Genomic DNA, 17,317 nt, shown 5'->3' with positions numbered 1-17,317 from the left:
GCATCCTTGTGTTGCTACTTATCTTAGAGGAAAAGCTTTCAGCTTGTCACCATTGAGTGTGATATTAGCTGTGGGTTTGTCATATGCCGCCTTTTATGTGGTATATCACATTGATTGATTTGTGGATATTGAAGTATCCTTGCATCCCTGGACTAAATCCCACTTGATCACAGCGTGTGATCCTTTTTTTTTCCCCCAAGATTTTATTTATTCATTCATGAGCGAGACAGAAACATAAGCAGAGAGAAAAGCAGGCTCCTTCCTTGCAGGGAGCCCGATTCGGGATTTGATCCTAGGACCCTGGGATTACGACCTGAGCCAAAGGCAGATGCTTAACCACCGAGCCACCCAGGTGCCCCAGTGTATGATCCTTTTAATGTATTGTTGAATTCAGTTTGTGGATATTTTGTTGAAAAATTTTGCATTTATGGTTATCAGGGATATTGACTTGCAATTTTCTTTTCTTTATTTTTTTAAAGATTTTATTTATTCATGAGAGAGAGAGAGAGAGAGAGAGAGAGAGGCAGAGACACAGGCAGAGGGAGAAGCAGGCTCCGTGCCAGGAGCCCGACATGGGACTCGATCCCGGGTCTCTAGGATAACGCCCTGGGCTGAAGGCGGCGCTAAACCGCTGAGCTACCCGGGCTGCCCCAATTTTCTTTTTTTGTGGTGTTTTTGGTTTTGGTATTAGGGTAATGCTGGCCTAATGGAATGAGTTTAGAAGTGTTTCTTCTGGGGATCCCTGGGTGGCTCAGCGGTTTGGCGCTTGCCTTCGGCCCAGGGCGCGATCCTGGAGTCACGGGATTGAGTCCCGCGTCGGGCTCCTCGCACGGAGCCTGCTTCTCCCTCTGCCTGTGTCTCTGCCTCTCTCTCTCTGTTTCATCATGAATAAATAAATAAAATCTTAAAAAAAATCATTGTAGAAGTGTTTCTTCTTCAAATTTTTTGAATAGATTGAGAAGGGTAGGTATAAACTCTTCTTTTTAAATGTTTGGTAGAATTAACCTGGGAAGCCATGTGGTCCTGGACTTGTGTTTGTGGGGCGTTTTTTTTTTTTTTTTAATTATGATTCAGTTTTATTACTAGTAATTGGTCTGTTCACATATTCTAGTTCTTGATTCAGTGTTAGAAGACTGTACATTTTAGGAATTTATCTGTTTCTTCTAGGTTGTCCCATTTGCTGCCATAAAATTGTTTGTAGTAGTCTCTTATCCTTTGTATTTCTATGTTATACTTCTCTTTTGTTTTATTTATTTGTGTCCTCTTTCTTTTTTTTCTTGAGTCTGGTTAAAGATGATCAATTTTGGTTCTCATTTCAATGAACCAGCTTGTAGTTTCACTGATCTTTTCTATTCTTTTTAGTGTCTATTTCATTTATTGCAGCTCTGACCTTTATTCTTTGTTTTTACTAACTTTCTTTCCTGCCTACTTTGTCTCCTGTTAGTCTTTGTTTTAAAGTCTATTTTGTATGATAAGTATTGTTACCCCAGCTTTCTTTATGTTTCCACTTGCATGGAATATCTTTTTCTATCCCTTTACTTTTAGTGTCTTTAGATCTGAAGCCTGTCTCTTGTAGGCAGCATATATATGGGTCTTTTTAAATTCATTTAGCCACCTTGGAACATTTAGTCCATTTACATTTAAAGTAATTACTGATAGGTATGTACTTACTGCTATTTTGTTGATTATTTTTCTTGTGTTTATAGTTCTTTTCTATCCTTTCTTTTAGTCTCTTTCCTTGTGGTTTGGTGACTTCCCTTACTGTTACGTTTGAATTCCTTTCTTTTTATTTCTTGTGTATCTATGGTAGGTATTTGGTTCGTGGTTGCCATGAAGTTCATAGCTAACCATTCTATGTATATAGCCATCTGCTTTAAGTTGAGGTGAATAAGTTTAAGCATGTTCTAAAAGCACTATATTTTGATGACTCTTGTGTTCTATTTTTTTTAAAGATTTTATTTATTCATGAGAGACACAGAGAGAGAGGGGGAGAGAGAGAGAGAGAGAGAGAGAGAGAGAGAGGCAGAGACACAGGCAGAGGGAGAAGCAGGCTCCATGCAGGGAACCTGATGCGGGACTTGATCCTCGATCCTCAGGATCACGCCCTGGGCTGAAGGCAGGCGCTAAACCGCTGAGCCACCCAGGGATCCCCCCTGTGTTATATTTCTGATGTCAAATGTGTCCCTTGACTAATTATTGTAGGTTTAAATGATTTTACTATTTTTGTCTTTTAACCTTCATACTAGGTATATAGTTGGTAAATCTACTACTTTTACTATATGTTTACCATAATCAGATTTTTTTCTTTCATAATTTTCTTATTTCTAGTTATGACCTTTTCTATTTAAAGACATTCCTTGGGACACTTGGGTGGCTCAGTGGTTGAGCGTCTGCCCTCAGCTTAGGGCGTGAATCCCAGGGTCCTGGGATCAAGTCCCACATTGGGCTCCCTGCAGTGAGCCTGCTTATGTCTGCCTTTGTCTTTGCCTCTCTCTCCGTGTCTCTCATGAATAAATAAATAAAATTTTTACAAAAGAAAAAAGTTCCTTTAACATTTCTTGTAAGACTGGTTTGATGTTGATGCACTCATTTAGCTTTTGCTTGTCCAAGAAACTCCTTATCACCTTTAATTCTTAGTGGTAACCTTGCTGGGTATAGAGTATTCTTAACTGTAAATTTTTTCCTTTCTCCAGTTTGAGTATATCATGCCACTATTGTCTTCCGTGTAAAGTTTCTGCTAAAAAAAAATCAGTTGATGGTCTTCTGGAGGTTTCTTTATGTGTAATTTGTTTTCTCTTGCTGCTTTTAAGATTCTCACTTTAACTGCTCACATTTTGATTATAATGTGTCTTGGTTTGGATCTCTTTGAGTTCATTTTGTCTGGGACTGTGCTTTCTGGACTTGGATATTTATTTCCGGCACCAGGTTCGGGAAATTTGCAGCCATTATTTCTTCAAATAGTATTTTTGTCCCATTCTTTCTCTTTTCTCCTTCTGGGACTCCTAGCATGTGAATGTTAGTACACTTGATGTCATCCCAGAGGTCTGTTTAAACTATCCTCATTTAAATTAATTAATGGGCTGTTCTGCTTGGGAGTTTTCTACTACTCTGTCTTCCAGATTGCTAATCCATTCTGCATCCTCTAATCTGTTGATTGTGTTGAGTGTTTTTGTGTGCTTTGTGCACCCTCTTGGTGCTGGGTTGTGATTATTTGAGGCTTGCTGGTGTGGGGCTGGCTATGAGGCCCATCTGGGATAGCTGTGGGAACACTGCTGTAAGGGGCAGGCTCCCTGAGGTGGAGGCACTTGGGAATGGCTCCATAGCCTGCCAACTGTGCCTGCTGAGTGTGATGGGTTGAGGAACCTGTTGGGAGGAGCTTTGGTATTGGCAGAGTGCATCCATAGAGAGTGACAGGGAGGGGAGCCGCTTGGGATGGACTCCTAGCCAGGGCAGGCCTGTCGGATGGGGTGAGTCTGCAGTGGAATGTGGTGGAGGGAGTGGTGCTAGCACAGTAGATGGAGAGGTAAAGAAAAAAAAAAAATAGCACCTGCCAGTGCCTGGCCTGCTAGATTGAAGGGGATTAAAAAAATATATATGGTGCTTGCCAGTGCTTGTGTTCCCAGGGAACATTCCAACAGGTCCCTGCCCCTTCAGGACACACCCTACGATTAGTCAGTGACTCTTCATGGGTCACCCTGGTGCTTTTTTTTTTTTTTTAAAGATTTTATTTATTTGTTTATTTATTAGAGCAGAGACAGAGCAAGAGAGAGGGAACAGGAGCAGTGGGGAGAGGCAGGAGGAGAGGGAAAAGCGGACTCCCTGCTGAGCAGAGTGTGCCATGCGGGGCTCGATCCCAGGACCCTGAGATCATGACCTGAACCGAAGGGAGACACTTAACCGACTGAGCCTCCCAGGTGCGACTACCCTGGTGCTTTTCAAACTACCACCTCTGTACTGGGACATGGAGTCAGTGAGATTGTACATTCCCCTTTAAGAGGAGAGTCTCAATTTACTTCTACCCTCCAGGCTCTCCTGGACATAAGCCCCACTGGTTTTCAAAGCCAAATATAATGGGGGCTCATCTTCCAGGCCAGGTCCCCAGGACTGTGGAGCTTAATGAGAGGCTTGGACTCTTGGTTCCTGGGGGCAGGCCTCTTTGGTTGTGAAAATGCTCCTGCTCATGGGCCACTGCACTGGCGGTGTGGGTTCTGACTGACCTGCATCTCTGCCCACTCACCTTTTTTGATGTGGCTTTTTCTTTATATCTTTTGTTGTGTATGATCTGTTCCACTTGTCATCAGTTGGTTCACAGAGACAGCTGTACTGTGTGTAGTTGTAGATTTTGGTGTGTCTGTGGGAGGAGGTGAGCTCAGAATCTTCCTACTTTGCCATCTTGATACGGTCTCTTGATTTTGCTTTTAATTGAACAAGTTCCTTTATTACTCATGGCAGTGAAGGAAAACACATACCCCGAGTCACCGTGGGATGTCTAAGTAAGCAGGTGTTAGAAAAGATTTACTATAGGATTTGGGTTTGTGTTAGTTACTTTTGGGGAGGGCTTAAGGAAATGGGGTCTTGTTCTGGATTGGGTGCTATCAGGAAGCCAGGGTACTTTTATGAGTGTGTAGCTTAATAAATTTGATTTATAATGACAGCGGGCTATACTGAGGCTACAGATGTAATTGGGAGAGAAGCCGCCATGACTCCTATGATCGAGAGGAGGATGGTTGGCATTTTGTAGTTTAGATGATGTTCACGTTCTGGCCGTGTTCGGATGTAATTATAGAGTGGGCTTGCTTTTGTCTTGATCCATCACAGACACAGAGTGGCCTTGTCTGAGGTTGGTGTTCTCTGAAAATTGTTCTCTGGAAGTGTTCGTGTTCAACAGGATGACACAAGGCCTAGCTGTGGCTGCCAGCCCAGCTTGTAGCAGCACCAAAGCCAGCCGACAGTGCCAAGCTCGCTCCTGGATGTCAGGGGCTGCTTTTTCCTTCTCACCCAGTGCCAGCCAAAATTTTTAGTTTTCCTGCAGGGTGATCAAGGAGCGATCAAGCCCATTAGAATTTCATATGATTAGCAAAGAACAACACATGAATACAAATTCTCGAAGTTTTGCCTAAAGTCAATTAGGAACGTTAAAACCTAGAATTAGAGTCTATAAAAATAAACCACCGTTTTAAAAAATAACTGGAAAATGTGTCAGATATTATACATTTTAACCATGCCCCAAATTTCAAAGGAAATTTTTCAATAGGTGTATGTAATTTTCAGAGTATCTGAATCCTGTTAGAATCATTGCAAAAAAGACATCTATATATATAATTATAGCACAATGTAATTATAATACATTGCAACTTAAATCCCATGCTTTACATCACGATTACATTAATCTTCAGCCATTCTTCGGAAAGAAATTAAAAGGCTCACCTGACATCAAACATGTCCTACCCCAAATTCCCAAGTATGTATTCTGCATTTATCATTAAGTGTAAAACAAAAAATTACATTCTTTAAATTTATGTTAAAGTGATAGTTACTAATTTCATCATACAATATGGGTTTCTCTAATCTTTTGAAATCCAAAAGACATTTAATAGCCCCCCACCAAGTTTAGAATAAATGGTTTGGGAATAAAAACAATGAGATTCACAAATGTTTCTCTTACTAAAGAAGAGTTCTTTTTCCTGTCTTTTCTAAAACCTAGAGTAATAATTATTATTTATAACAACAATTTATTATTTATAATAATTTAGTTATTAGGTAAAATTTTAAGACCATCCCTCAGGTCTAAACTTCTTATCAGTAATGAGGCCTATGGCTTATTCTAATTAGCCCAAAGTTAAAATTGTCTTTTTGAGCTTAAACTTGGAGTAACTACCCACACATTATTTAGGCTATAGTCTAGAAGGACCAACAGTACCAACTGTTGGCAAGAATGTGGAGAAATTGGCACTTTCATATATTCCTGGGAGGAACGTAAAATGATACTGCCATTTTGAAACACAGCTTGGCAGTTCTTAAATTGTTAAACATACACTTACCATGGTACTCCATAATTCTCCTACGTATCTATCTTTCTAAGAGATATTAAAACATAATTAAACAGTATGTGAATGATTATAGCATTATTTTTTAAAGATTTTATTTATTTATTCATGAGAGAGACAGAGAGAGAGAGACAGGCAGAGGGAGAAGCAGGCTCCACCTGGGGAGCCCGATGCGGAACTCGATCCCAAGACCCCAGGATCACAACCTGAGCCAAAGGCAGACACCCAACCACTGAGCCACCCAGGTGCCCCTGATTATAGCATTATTATTAATAATAGCTCCAAACAGGGAATAACCCAAACGTTTGTTAACTGGTGAATGGATAAACAAAATATGGTATAGCCATTTGGTGGAAACTGATCAGTAATAAGGAGAAACCACTGATATGTATTACAACATAGATGAACCCCAAGAACATACTAAGTGAAAGAAAGTAGATACAAGACTTTATATTGCATGGTTCCATCTATCCGAAATCCTCGAAAAGGCAAATATCTCAGAGAAAGCAGATGAGAGGTTGCTGTGACTGACGGTGGGGGAGGGAGCTTTTGGTGACAGATACGTCCTGAACTAGGTGGTGATGATGATTAATTATACGACTCTCAATTTACAAAAAATATACAACTGTATACTTACGAGAAGTAAATTTTATGGTATATAAATTATAGTTTAATATATTAGTTTGCTAGGATAGGACTGCCATGACAAAATACTATAGACTTGGTGCTTTAAACCACAGAAGTTTATGGTCTCTCAGTTCTGGAGGTTAGAAATCCAAAATCAAGGTGCCATCAGTGTTGGTTCCTCTTAAGGCTTTCTCTTTACCTTCAGATGACTGCACTCCCTTGCTGCCTCTTCAGTGTGATTGTCTTTTGTGCATGCCAATTTTTTTTAAACATACAATCTTAGTTATATGTAATATTTTACTTCACAAATTAGGAACTCATAATTTCCTATTTGGTTTGTTGATTTATATTTTTTGCTGATTTTTATTTTGCTCTGATTTTTCAATTTGTTGAAAAATCTTCATTTATGTACTTTCTCCCTCTGAATACAGACTAGCTGCAGGTATATTGGAAACATTCATGAAATTACTTACCTCCTGCATTTTTGTATTTGCAAGATTATGCCTTATAGTAAGATCACTCTTTTGGAACACCGATGGTGGGTTATAGTCGAAAATACAACTATATAATTTGTGTTCTTTTTTAAGAAAAATTTTTTGAAATAATTTTTGACTTAGAAGATATTACAGAAATGAAGATAATTCTTCTGTTCTCTTTTCCCAATGATAATATTTTATATAGCCATAGACATTATCAAAACCAAGAAATCGACATTGGTATAATACTAAACTTACGGACCTTATTTGAATTTCACCAGTTTTTACATGCACTCATATTTTCTTCTTTTTTTTTTTTTTTTTAAAGATTTTATTTATTTATTCATGAGAGACAGAGGGAGAGAGAAGAGAGAGAGAGAGAGAGAGAGGCAGAGACATAGGCAGAGGGAGAAGCAGGCTCCATGCAGGGTGCCCGATGTGGGACTTGATCCCAGAATTCCAGGATCACACCCTGAGCTAAAAGGCAGACCCTTAACTGCTGAGCCATCCAGGCGTCCCTCATATTTTCTTCCTAGTTTTTAATTCTCTGAAGTTTTATCACATGTATAGATTCGTGTAACAGCCACCATAGTCAGGATACAGAATAACTGTATTTCTTTAAGATTTGTTGTTTGAGTCTTCATTTTAATCAACTTTATTGAGGTAAACTTTAATTTTTAAAAATCAACTTATTAAGGGAAGTATAATTTATATGTGATATAATGTGCCCATTTTTAAGCATAAAGTTCCAGGAATTCTGACAAATGTATGCAGCTGTGTAACTAGTACCCCAGATACCTTATAGAATATCTCTATAACTTCTGAGTGTTTCCTCATGCTTCCTTCCCTTGAGCCCTCATCTATTGCTCTGACTTCCATGAGCATAGATTAGTTTTGTCTGTTCTTAAACTTCATATAAATGGAGTCTTACTGTATTTCCTCTTTGGAGTTTGACTCACTGTTTGGGATTTAAGATTTGAGGGACAGCTTTGAAAATATAATGTATGTAAACAAAGTGTTGCCAATTCATGTCCTCATCCACCTTGATGATCCCTGGATGTTTGTATAATCATTTCTCATCGTCTAGATTGATGGGCCTTTATTTTTAACCATGCTGGTTTTATATTTTCAAATAAATTACTCTTCCTAACCCCCTTCAGAGGTTTTTAAACATTTTGAGGATTTAGGATTGTCCATATCCTTCTATTTATTTTAATTACACTCCTCCATTTAAATTCTTCTTCTGTCTATGAAATTCACTATGCTGTTTAGTGTGGTAATAGTTCTTTTAATAAAGAGGATTCTCCAGGGACACATGTCATTATCATAAACCTTTTATCAGAGGGTTAAGTAACTGGGGAAGCATGGTGGTTTCCAGGACATCAGAAATGGGGAGGTGGCAGGGAGGGCCTGAATGCCACATTATGCAAAAGGAGGCCGGGATGCTTATCTCCATTCTTTTTTCAGTGTTTTCTGATTTGCTTTTCTTTTGTCTCCTCTCTCAACGTTTTCATTCCTTTCTCTTCATTCTTTTGACCTTTTTCTTTTATAGGAGTTTATCTCTTCCTTCTCATTCTCTTTACTTTGATTTATTTTGATTTCTCTTACATTGTGAGGGCTCCACGTAACCTTCTTCCCTATCCCTACCTTGTCTTCCTCTGTTTCAGCCTTGGAATTGCTGACTTCTTCCCTTAGGAGAGTATAACCAATCACTGTTGTCATTGTCGTCATCATCCTTGTTATGCCAGGTCTCTTCCCCTCCCTTTACCCCTTGGGTTGGCCCCAGGGTGTGTATGTCACCCCAAATGGAGTGTTTGAAATGAACTCTGTGTATGGGTAATGTATCCCTTGGGAACATGGTGTTCCTGCAACCCTTCTCCCCCACCCCACCCCCGTTTTTTTAAGATTTTATTTATTGATTCATAAGAGACAGAGGCAGAGGCATATGCAGAGGGAGAAGCAGGCACTCTGTGGGGAGCCCAATGCGAGACTTGATCCCAGGACCCTGGGATCACGACCTGAGCCAAAGGCAGATGCTCAGCCACCGAGCCACCCAGTTGCCCTCTGCAACACCCCCATAATGAGAGGCTCTTTGGTGTAGTGGAGAGAGCAAGGCTTTTCAGTCAGACAGATGAGTTTGGAACCTGGATTTATCATTTATTACCTATTTCTTCTTGGCTATGTTTTTAACCCCTCTCGGTTGCAGTTCCCTTATCTGTTAAGGAAGACTTAACAGTCTCACCTTAGAGTTGCTGTGAGCATCAGATGGACAATGCATGTCAAGTGCCCAGCTCATAGTAGACAGTCCAGAAAATTTAAGTCCCCTCCTTTGCCAAGATTTGGCTTCTTTTCTTTCCTTTCCTTAAAAAAAAAAAAAAAAAGAATTATTTACTTAATTATTTTAGAGAGAGCATGTGCACAGAGGTGGGGAGTGAAAGGGGAGAGGGAGAGAGAATCTCAAGCAGACTCTTTGCTGAGCACAGAGTTTGATGGGGGCTTCATCTCATGAGCCTGAGATAATGACCTGAGCTGAAATCAAGAGCCAGATGTTTAACCAACTGAGCCACCCAGGCACCACTGGCTTATTTTCTTAACATGGGATAGAGGAGATGATGTTCCTAGGGGAATGGAAGCATAAACTGGAACTATGCCAGTCATCACCTGTGGTGTAGGATTCTTGCATTTTTATTTGGCATAAATTCTGGTGTATTCCAGAAGAATGAGTTTGGAGTTGCTGCCAGTGAGACCAGGGAGTTCTAAAAAGTGACAGTTAAGCTATTGGTACATTGCTCTTCTCATTTGTATCCTAGTATTCATTTATGTTCTGGGTATTAGGATAGTTTTATTGAAATATAGAAGACTTTTTAAGAGATTTTGTCATGTCTGTTCTATTTTATCAAATTTACTTCATGGTCTTTTAGGAGAAAGGTGATAAATAACTACCTTTATTATTTATTTTTTCATTATTCAGAACTAAAGCAGTCAGTAATAGGCCACTACAACTGTGTTACATTATGACTATTCTGAATTTATACTCAGAGATCTTAAAACCATCATCATCTAGGTTGTAGAAACTTCATACAGTCCCTTTATTTCTCTTGCAGTCTACCCTGTTCTTTTCTAGCTTAAAATATGAAACCTGTTTTGAGTGTATGTTAATTTTTCCTCTCTCTCTCTTTCTTTCCCTCTCTCTCTCTAGTTCTACATGTTGATTTTTTTTTTCATCTAGTATTTCTGGGAATTTACTTTTGCATTTGTGTTTGAGTATCAAAAAATAAAACTGTATTTTCAGTTCTGATCTAGTTGACTTTTACAGTCAGATTTATTTTTTTATTTTTAATTTTTTTAAACATATTTTTATTTATTTATTCATGAGAGACACAGAGAGAGAGAGAGGCAGAGACACAGGCAGAGGGAGAAGCAGGCCCCACGCAGGGAGCCCGACATGGGACTCGATCCCAGGTCTCCAGGATCACTCCTTGGGCCAAAGGCGGTGCTAAACCGCTGAGCCACCCGGGCTGCCCTACAGTCAGATTTATTAATTGAAGCTTTGTTTCTCACCAATATGTAATGAGGATAATACTCTTTTTTTAAAAAAAAGGTTTTATTTATTTATTTATTTGAGAGAGAGAGAGAGCATGTGAGTGTGAGTGGGAGGAGGGGGGTAGAGGGAGAGAATCTCAAGGCGACTCTGCCCCGATGCAGGCCTGATTCCATGACCCCAAGATCATGACCTGAGTTGAAACCTAGAGTAGTCGGACGTTTAACTGACTGAGCCACCCAGGTTCCCTGGGATAATATTCTTAATGTGTGCTCCCAAGTTTCTCTTTTTTCCCTCACACTTTGCATGCTGAACAAAACTTTGTCTTTGCTCATTCTTATTTCCCCCTTCCTCCATCCTCCGAGGAGTCTTCTGAGTTTTTCAGTTAGATTCTCAGGCTTTGGGGGATGTAAGAAAGGAAGAAGCCTGGAGTTGAAGGTGGAGGGAGAGAAATCATAGAGCTACTGGTGAGGAAGTGGGAGACTATTGATAATTACAAAAGAAGAGAAAGAAAAATTACAAAAGAAGAGGAAAGGCATTTTTAGGGAAATCTTAGAGGTAGAGCATAAATTGGATCACCTGTAGAATTTCTTTAGAGTTTCTTTAGAGTTCTAAGATGAGACGGACTTTCCAATAGCTAGTGTTTGCCCAGTCTTTGAATATACTACCGTGCTAAGAGTGGTGCACATTTGGCTTCTTATTTGAGTTCCATCTAAATGTTAACTCACTATGTTATGTATTTTTGTTTATGTTTAAACAAATAAGTGAATCACCATTATGCTCCCTTTGTCACTGTTGACCTAAGTCCCTTCTCGTCTCCCTCTGAAATCCTGATTCCATCAGCCTCTTTTCCAAGGCCACTGCTACTGTCTTAGTTCATGTCTCTCACCTTAGAGCATAGCCTCTCCAGTGGCATCCCTGCCTTCCAGTCAGATCCTCTTTATCCACTGCCCATGCTGCTGCAGAGTTAACTTGCCAAAATGTTTACAGTCCTTTGACCTAACTTTGTGTGACCCAGGGACCACCTGTTTTTGGCTCTTGTGCTTTGCCGATCTCCTCTCCAGTGCTCTTCCTTTCCCATTCAGCTTCCGGCCACACAGAATAACTTGTAGGACCCCATGTATGGAGCACTACCATGCTCCCATAACTTTGCACATGCTTTTCCCTCTGCAGAGAATGCCCTTACCCACTTGTTCATATATATGGGCAGTTTTCCCATCTTTCAAACTTGAAGACCCATTTCAGATGCCACCTGTACTGTGATGCCTTCCTCTTGATGCTCTCAGGTGTTTTGGCACCTCCTTCTCCTAGTGGAGCATTTTTAAAAAAAGATTTTATTTATTTATTCATGAGAGACACAGGGGTGGGGGGCAGAGACACAGGTAGAGGGACAGGCAGGCTCCATGCAGGGAGCCCGATGTGGGACTTGATCCCAGGTCTCCAGGATCACGCCCTGGGCTGAAGGCGGCGTTAAACCGCTGAGTCACCTGGGCTGCCCAAGTGGAGCATTTTGAAACTCCTGTTAGGATAGCCCTGTTATGCTTCTCTGGGTCCTCTGCCAAGCTGGAGTGTGGTGGGGATTTTATGGCAGCTTGGGAGATAATGGTTAGTTGGTGGCCTCTGAAGCTAGGCAGTTTGAGCTCTGATCCCGGCTGTCCGTTTCTCTTACCTTGAGACCTTTGGTAAATTACTTAACATTCTGACCCTTGATTTCTGCAAAACAATAATCATGATATCACCTATTTTGTAGCTGTGTTGTGAGGGGTAAATGAGGTAGAGTGTAAAAGCATATAACACATTGTCTGACTCATTTCAACTATTTGGCCAATGTTGGCTATTTTCATGTATCTTTGACTCTCCGAGTCTAGCACAGTGCCTGACACATAGCAGTGTACACCGATTGGGATTTTAAAAATATTGTTGAATCTTTCCTAATGGCTTTTAGCTTTATATCCAGTGCATTATAATTATTTGGAGATACCATACCCCATTTTGGAGTTGTTTGCATATAGTCTAATTGTCCTTACTTGACTATACAACCCTTGCAGCTGGAGAGATTATCTTTGAGTGTTGTATGCTTCACACCCAGCTTTGAATTTGGGAGGTGCTTTGTAACTGGGTTGGTCTGTACTACTTCACCGTTGATAAAGGAAACTTTCTGTACTGAATGTCCATTTTGTGGTCTCAGCTGTTGATGTATTTGTGGCAGTAAATGACCAACCTTGAAACCAGGAGGGCAAAACAGTATATTGGGGAGTCCAGTTTACTGGGCAAATCCTAGAATCAGAGAATGGATTGTTGTGATTGGAAGAAAATCTACAAGTCATCTTATCTAAGCATCTTCTGACTCTCAGGTAGAATCCGGCCCTTAAAAATAGTATCTCAAAATGGTGGCATGAGGGAGTGTGTTTGCCTTGGTTCTCATATTATTCTCTCTGGAAAAAAATACATATCTGATGATACATATATTTGGTAAATTACATATATGTTTTTTTAACCAAATATATTTTTTCTTTATCGCTTGTATTATAGGTGTTTTTCTTTTGTATCTTTTATACTGAATATTTCAATATTCAGTTTTTTTCTGTTCAGTTTATGAAACTCCATGATTCACAAAATGATTTCTGTTGGATGAGGTGTGATCCCTTCTAGTTCTAATTATTTTTTCAGGAAGTCTGATTTTAAGCAGTGGGTATGAACCTATTCTCTTAGTAATGTCAAGTGTTTTTTTTTAATTGCCTTGCTCAATAGATTCCATAAGGATGTGAAAAGACTATTTTAGATGTGGTTTTGACAGTATTTTTAAGCTTCCAGCTTTGCATCCTACACTGATTTATATGTTATTCAGTATTTTTATACATTCATTTTTTTCTCCAGAGCTCTGTTATATATACATAATTTTCTTAGTCCTTTAAATAGTGCTGTACTGTCCTGTAGTTAGCAAGTATTGATTTTCTAATTTTTTTTGCTGAAAGGTTAACTAGCAAGCAAAAGCGTTTCAGTGGTGTGCACCAGTTATATGGTTAATTAGTGATAAAGCTACCAGAAGAATGTTCTAACATTTTAGCCACATCTTTTTTCCCTTTTATATATCATAAAATCAGGTCTTAAGAAGCGGCAGACAAGTAAAAATAAATTAGATGAATGCTTACGCTGTCCATATAGGTGTGTTTTGTCTTAAACCCTAGATTTTGTAATGAAACATGTGAGCACCAATTATAAATAGATTTATGATGATATTTTTGTAATAAATTCTTTGGAAGTCATCCCCATTTTGTATTTTTTTTGTCATCCATTTATTCAACTTACCTTTATTGACCCTCTCCTATGTTCAGCAAGCTAAATGAGATTCAGATTTGTAGAAGTTGAATTTTCTTAAAATAAGATAGGCCTATTTAAACACAGTATCCATAGGAACATAAATTTATCAAAAAAAAGTGAGAGGAAAAGGGAATTTGGAGTGAGAGTTTAACTTGAGCATTGATAATTTAGATGGACCTCTTCACCTTCACAATCCCAATTAAAATGACTGCAAAATTTTCAAATATGGAGAAACCATCTATTGGTGCTAGAGGCCAGGGTGAGGTCCATTTTTATGCTGAGAACTTGGGTGAATCTCCACTAGGTGTAGTGCAGATGGGATCATATTGAAGGAATGTACTAAAGCCAACAACTTGAAATTTCACTTCCTAAAAAAGTGACAAGAAATGAATTGGGGGAGTGCTGTTAGGACAACCTGTAAGGGCTTCCACGTGGCTTACTTTCCCAGCTCTTGATGGCTTCCGAGCATCACGAGGAGGCCCAGGAATCGTTGCACCAAAAGAAATGGAGCAGGCCCTGCGTTGGGGCATTGCTCTGCCACCGCAGGCAGTGTATAGGAAAGACTGGCTGCATAAGCCCTGTTCCTGGAGAGTAGACGTTGGGTCAATTTAAAAATTGTTTATATGGAAAAGGGTGAAGTTCTTCCTGCAGGGAACTCTCCATGGCCCTACCCCCCTCCTCACTTCTCTTAACATGATCTATAGGACTTTCTCTCAACCAGCCTCCCAGTGAGAAGAGGAATCAACACATCAGAATGGCTGGGGAAGGAAGGGAAAGGGAACCTCCCAACCCTATTTTGGGGAACACAGCAGCCCGGATAGACGGCTTTTTGTTCAAGGATGAACAAAGAAAGCCAACACAGGGTTTCTGAAAAGACTGCAACATAAATGGAGAGCAGAGCATTTAAGAGGCAGAGGAAGATAAATATTTTCTGTAGGAAAATGAATGCTTTCGATAACAATTTGTTCTGTGCTTTCTATTGAGTGCAAGGAAGTAACAAAATGAAGTAAGCAGTGAAAGCCAAACTCTGTGAAGTGAAAGCTGGAGGGAGAAAATAGAGCAAGAGAATAAATTTAAAATATTGAACGAGACTCTAGGCAGAAAGGCAAAGGGAGCTCGCTGGAGAAGGAAGAAATGTGAGGGAACTCAAAAATGCATTACATTAGTAAAGGAAACAGTGGAAGTTGGATAAAATGAGATGAATGTTGGGAAAGGCAAACCTGAGAAATTCTCTCAAAATGTGGAGCAGAAGGTCAGCTATCAGACCACCGAGATTGATAATGAAAGGCTGGACAAAGGGTGGAGCTCTCATATACAGAGTTGTTCCTCAAGAATTAGAAGCTAGATTAAAAGCAGCCAGATCACTTAAGCATATCCCAAGAAGATAATAAAAACAAAAGCAACCTTCTCGACTTCAAAAAGACACAGATCTGAAGATTGAATGCTTACCCACAGATCTGAAGATTAAATGCTTACCCGGGTACCAGAGAACATAACAAAGAAGAAACCAATAATTTGATATATTGTAGCAATTTTTTCTGTTAATTTCTAGGATAAAGCAAAGGAATTACCAAACATCCTGACCAGAAAAAGTAGTTTAACTCCCAAAGAAGAAATTGGCATCAGAATTCTCTGCATTTGATGCCAGAAGACAATAAAGCAGTATCTGTAACTTTTAGGGGAAAAATGTTTGTGACCGAGAAATACTAGACTCAGCCGAGGTGTTATTCATTAGTGCAAGCAGGGGAAAGATGTTCTCAGATAGGTAATTTCTCATAAACATGCCATCTACATACTTTTCCTGAGGGAGTTGCTTGAAGATGCACTCCAGTCAACTATAAAGCAAATTAAACAGTTCAACCACAGGGAAGTCATGAAATAAAAGGATTAGTGGTGAGCAATGGAAACAGCCTTATGATTATAAAATATAAAGTTCAAAACATAATGAAAACATTTTAAAGTTTATTGGAAGATAAAATAATAACAATAATGAAATGAGCTCCAAATACATTTTTGGGAGATCAAAAGGAAAAACATATTACTTTTCTCTATTTAGGTAAGTTTCAGTAGATACTAATTTTTGGCATTAATACTTCAACTGAAAATTCTTGAAAAATAGGGAATACAGTGAAAATTTTCTCCCTTAATCAAGAAAAAAAGCTTATCTTTATATATCATCTTTCCTTAGGACCTGGACATGTTTTTTCTTTCGCTTTGCTTTAAAAAAGTACGTACTTTGTGTTTCTAGCTATGTTATGTATATCTATAAAAAAATCACAAATAAAAATACACCAGAATATAAATAAACACTGTATATTGATTGGTGGTGGGATTTTATGGTACATATATCTTTAGTAAGTATGGGCATGAAACCATATGGATTTTTTACAAATATGTATAATTTGACATATTCAGGAAAACATGACTTTTTCAAAAGTATATATGTAATTTGATATAGCTATATAATCACAGTTACTTTAAGGGAAATACATTAACAAAACAGTAGGCTCTATGTAGGTAGTAGAAAAATCCTGCACTTGTTTCTGTTTCTGTTTATATATTTGTAATAGGTATTTCTACAGCAGAAAAGTAAAATTCATGAAAATAAAATTCTTTAGCTAGAACAGAGTTAATAATCTGTTTTTATAAAAATAAATTTGTGGTATCAGATACCTTGTTCTTTCTCCTTGAAAATAAAAAATAAACTAAGCATTTACCTTAAGGCATTAGGAAAAGTACAACAAAACAGACCATCCCCAAGGAATGAAGGGGAAGAAAAAAAAAGCAGTATTTTATAAATTAGTAAACAAGTAATTTGAATAAAAAGCCTAAGAGTTACATCTTTTTTTTTAGTTACATCTTTAAAACAGGTAACAGAATTGGTAAACTTCTATCTTGTTTGCTCAGGACAGCAAACCAAGGTACATAAAATGTTAAATTGCAAATTCAGAGAAAGTAAAATTTCTATTATGCTAATTGTGAAGTGACTATCCTAGTAAATACTAACTAGCAAAACAAACTCAGGGACTACAGTACTGGACTTGGCCAAAAACTATGGGAATTAAAAAAAAAAAACAACTATGGGAATATATCAAGAAGACTCCCAAGGAGCCACTCCAGTTGTTAAAGTGATGTCTCTAGGTATTATGGACTATTTTTTATCCCACTTTATGCTCAAAGTCCAGAATAAGCAGGTACTATTTTGAAGTTATATATGAATAAAGACTACCTGAAACAACCACATCTTCCTCTCTCTCTCTCAAGACAGAGTAGGCAGTTTGTTGTTTTCGAGCTTTCAAGGTAGA

The 17,317-nt window shown here is 38.7% G+C and overlaps 1 protein-coding gene across 2 annotated transcripts in view; it reads left to right on the top strand.

Annotated features, from left to right (window-relative positions):
• EFHC2 (EF-hand domain containing 2) overlaps nt 1–17,317 on the top strand; it is a 203,199-nt gene that overhangs the window by 40,604 nt on the left and 145,278 nt on the right. The gene's annotated exons all lie outside the window — the stretch shown is intronic.

This window comes from Vulpes vulpes, chromosome X (genome assembly GCF_048418805.1).
Source record: "Vulpes vulpes isolate BD-2025 chromosome X, VulVul3, whole genome shotgun sequence".
NCBI classification, from domain to species: domain Eukaryota; kingdom Metazoa; phylum Chordata; class Mammalia; order Carnivora; family Canidae; genus Vulpes; species Vulpes vulpes.
This window is presented reverse-complemented; position numbering and strand designations above follow the sequence as displayed.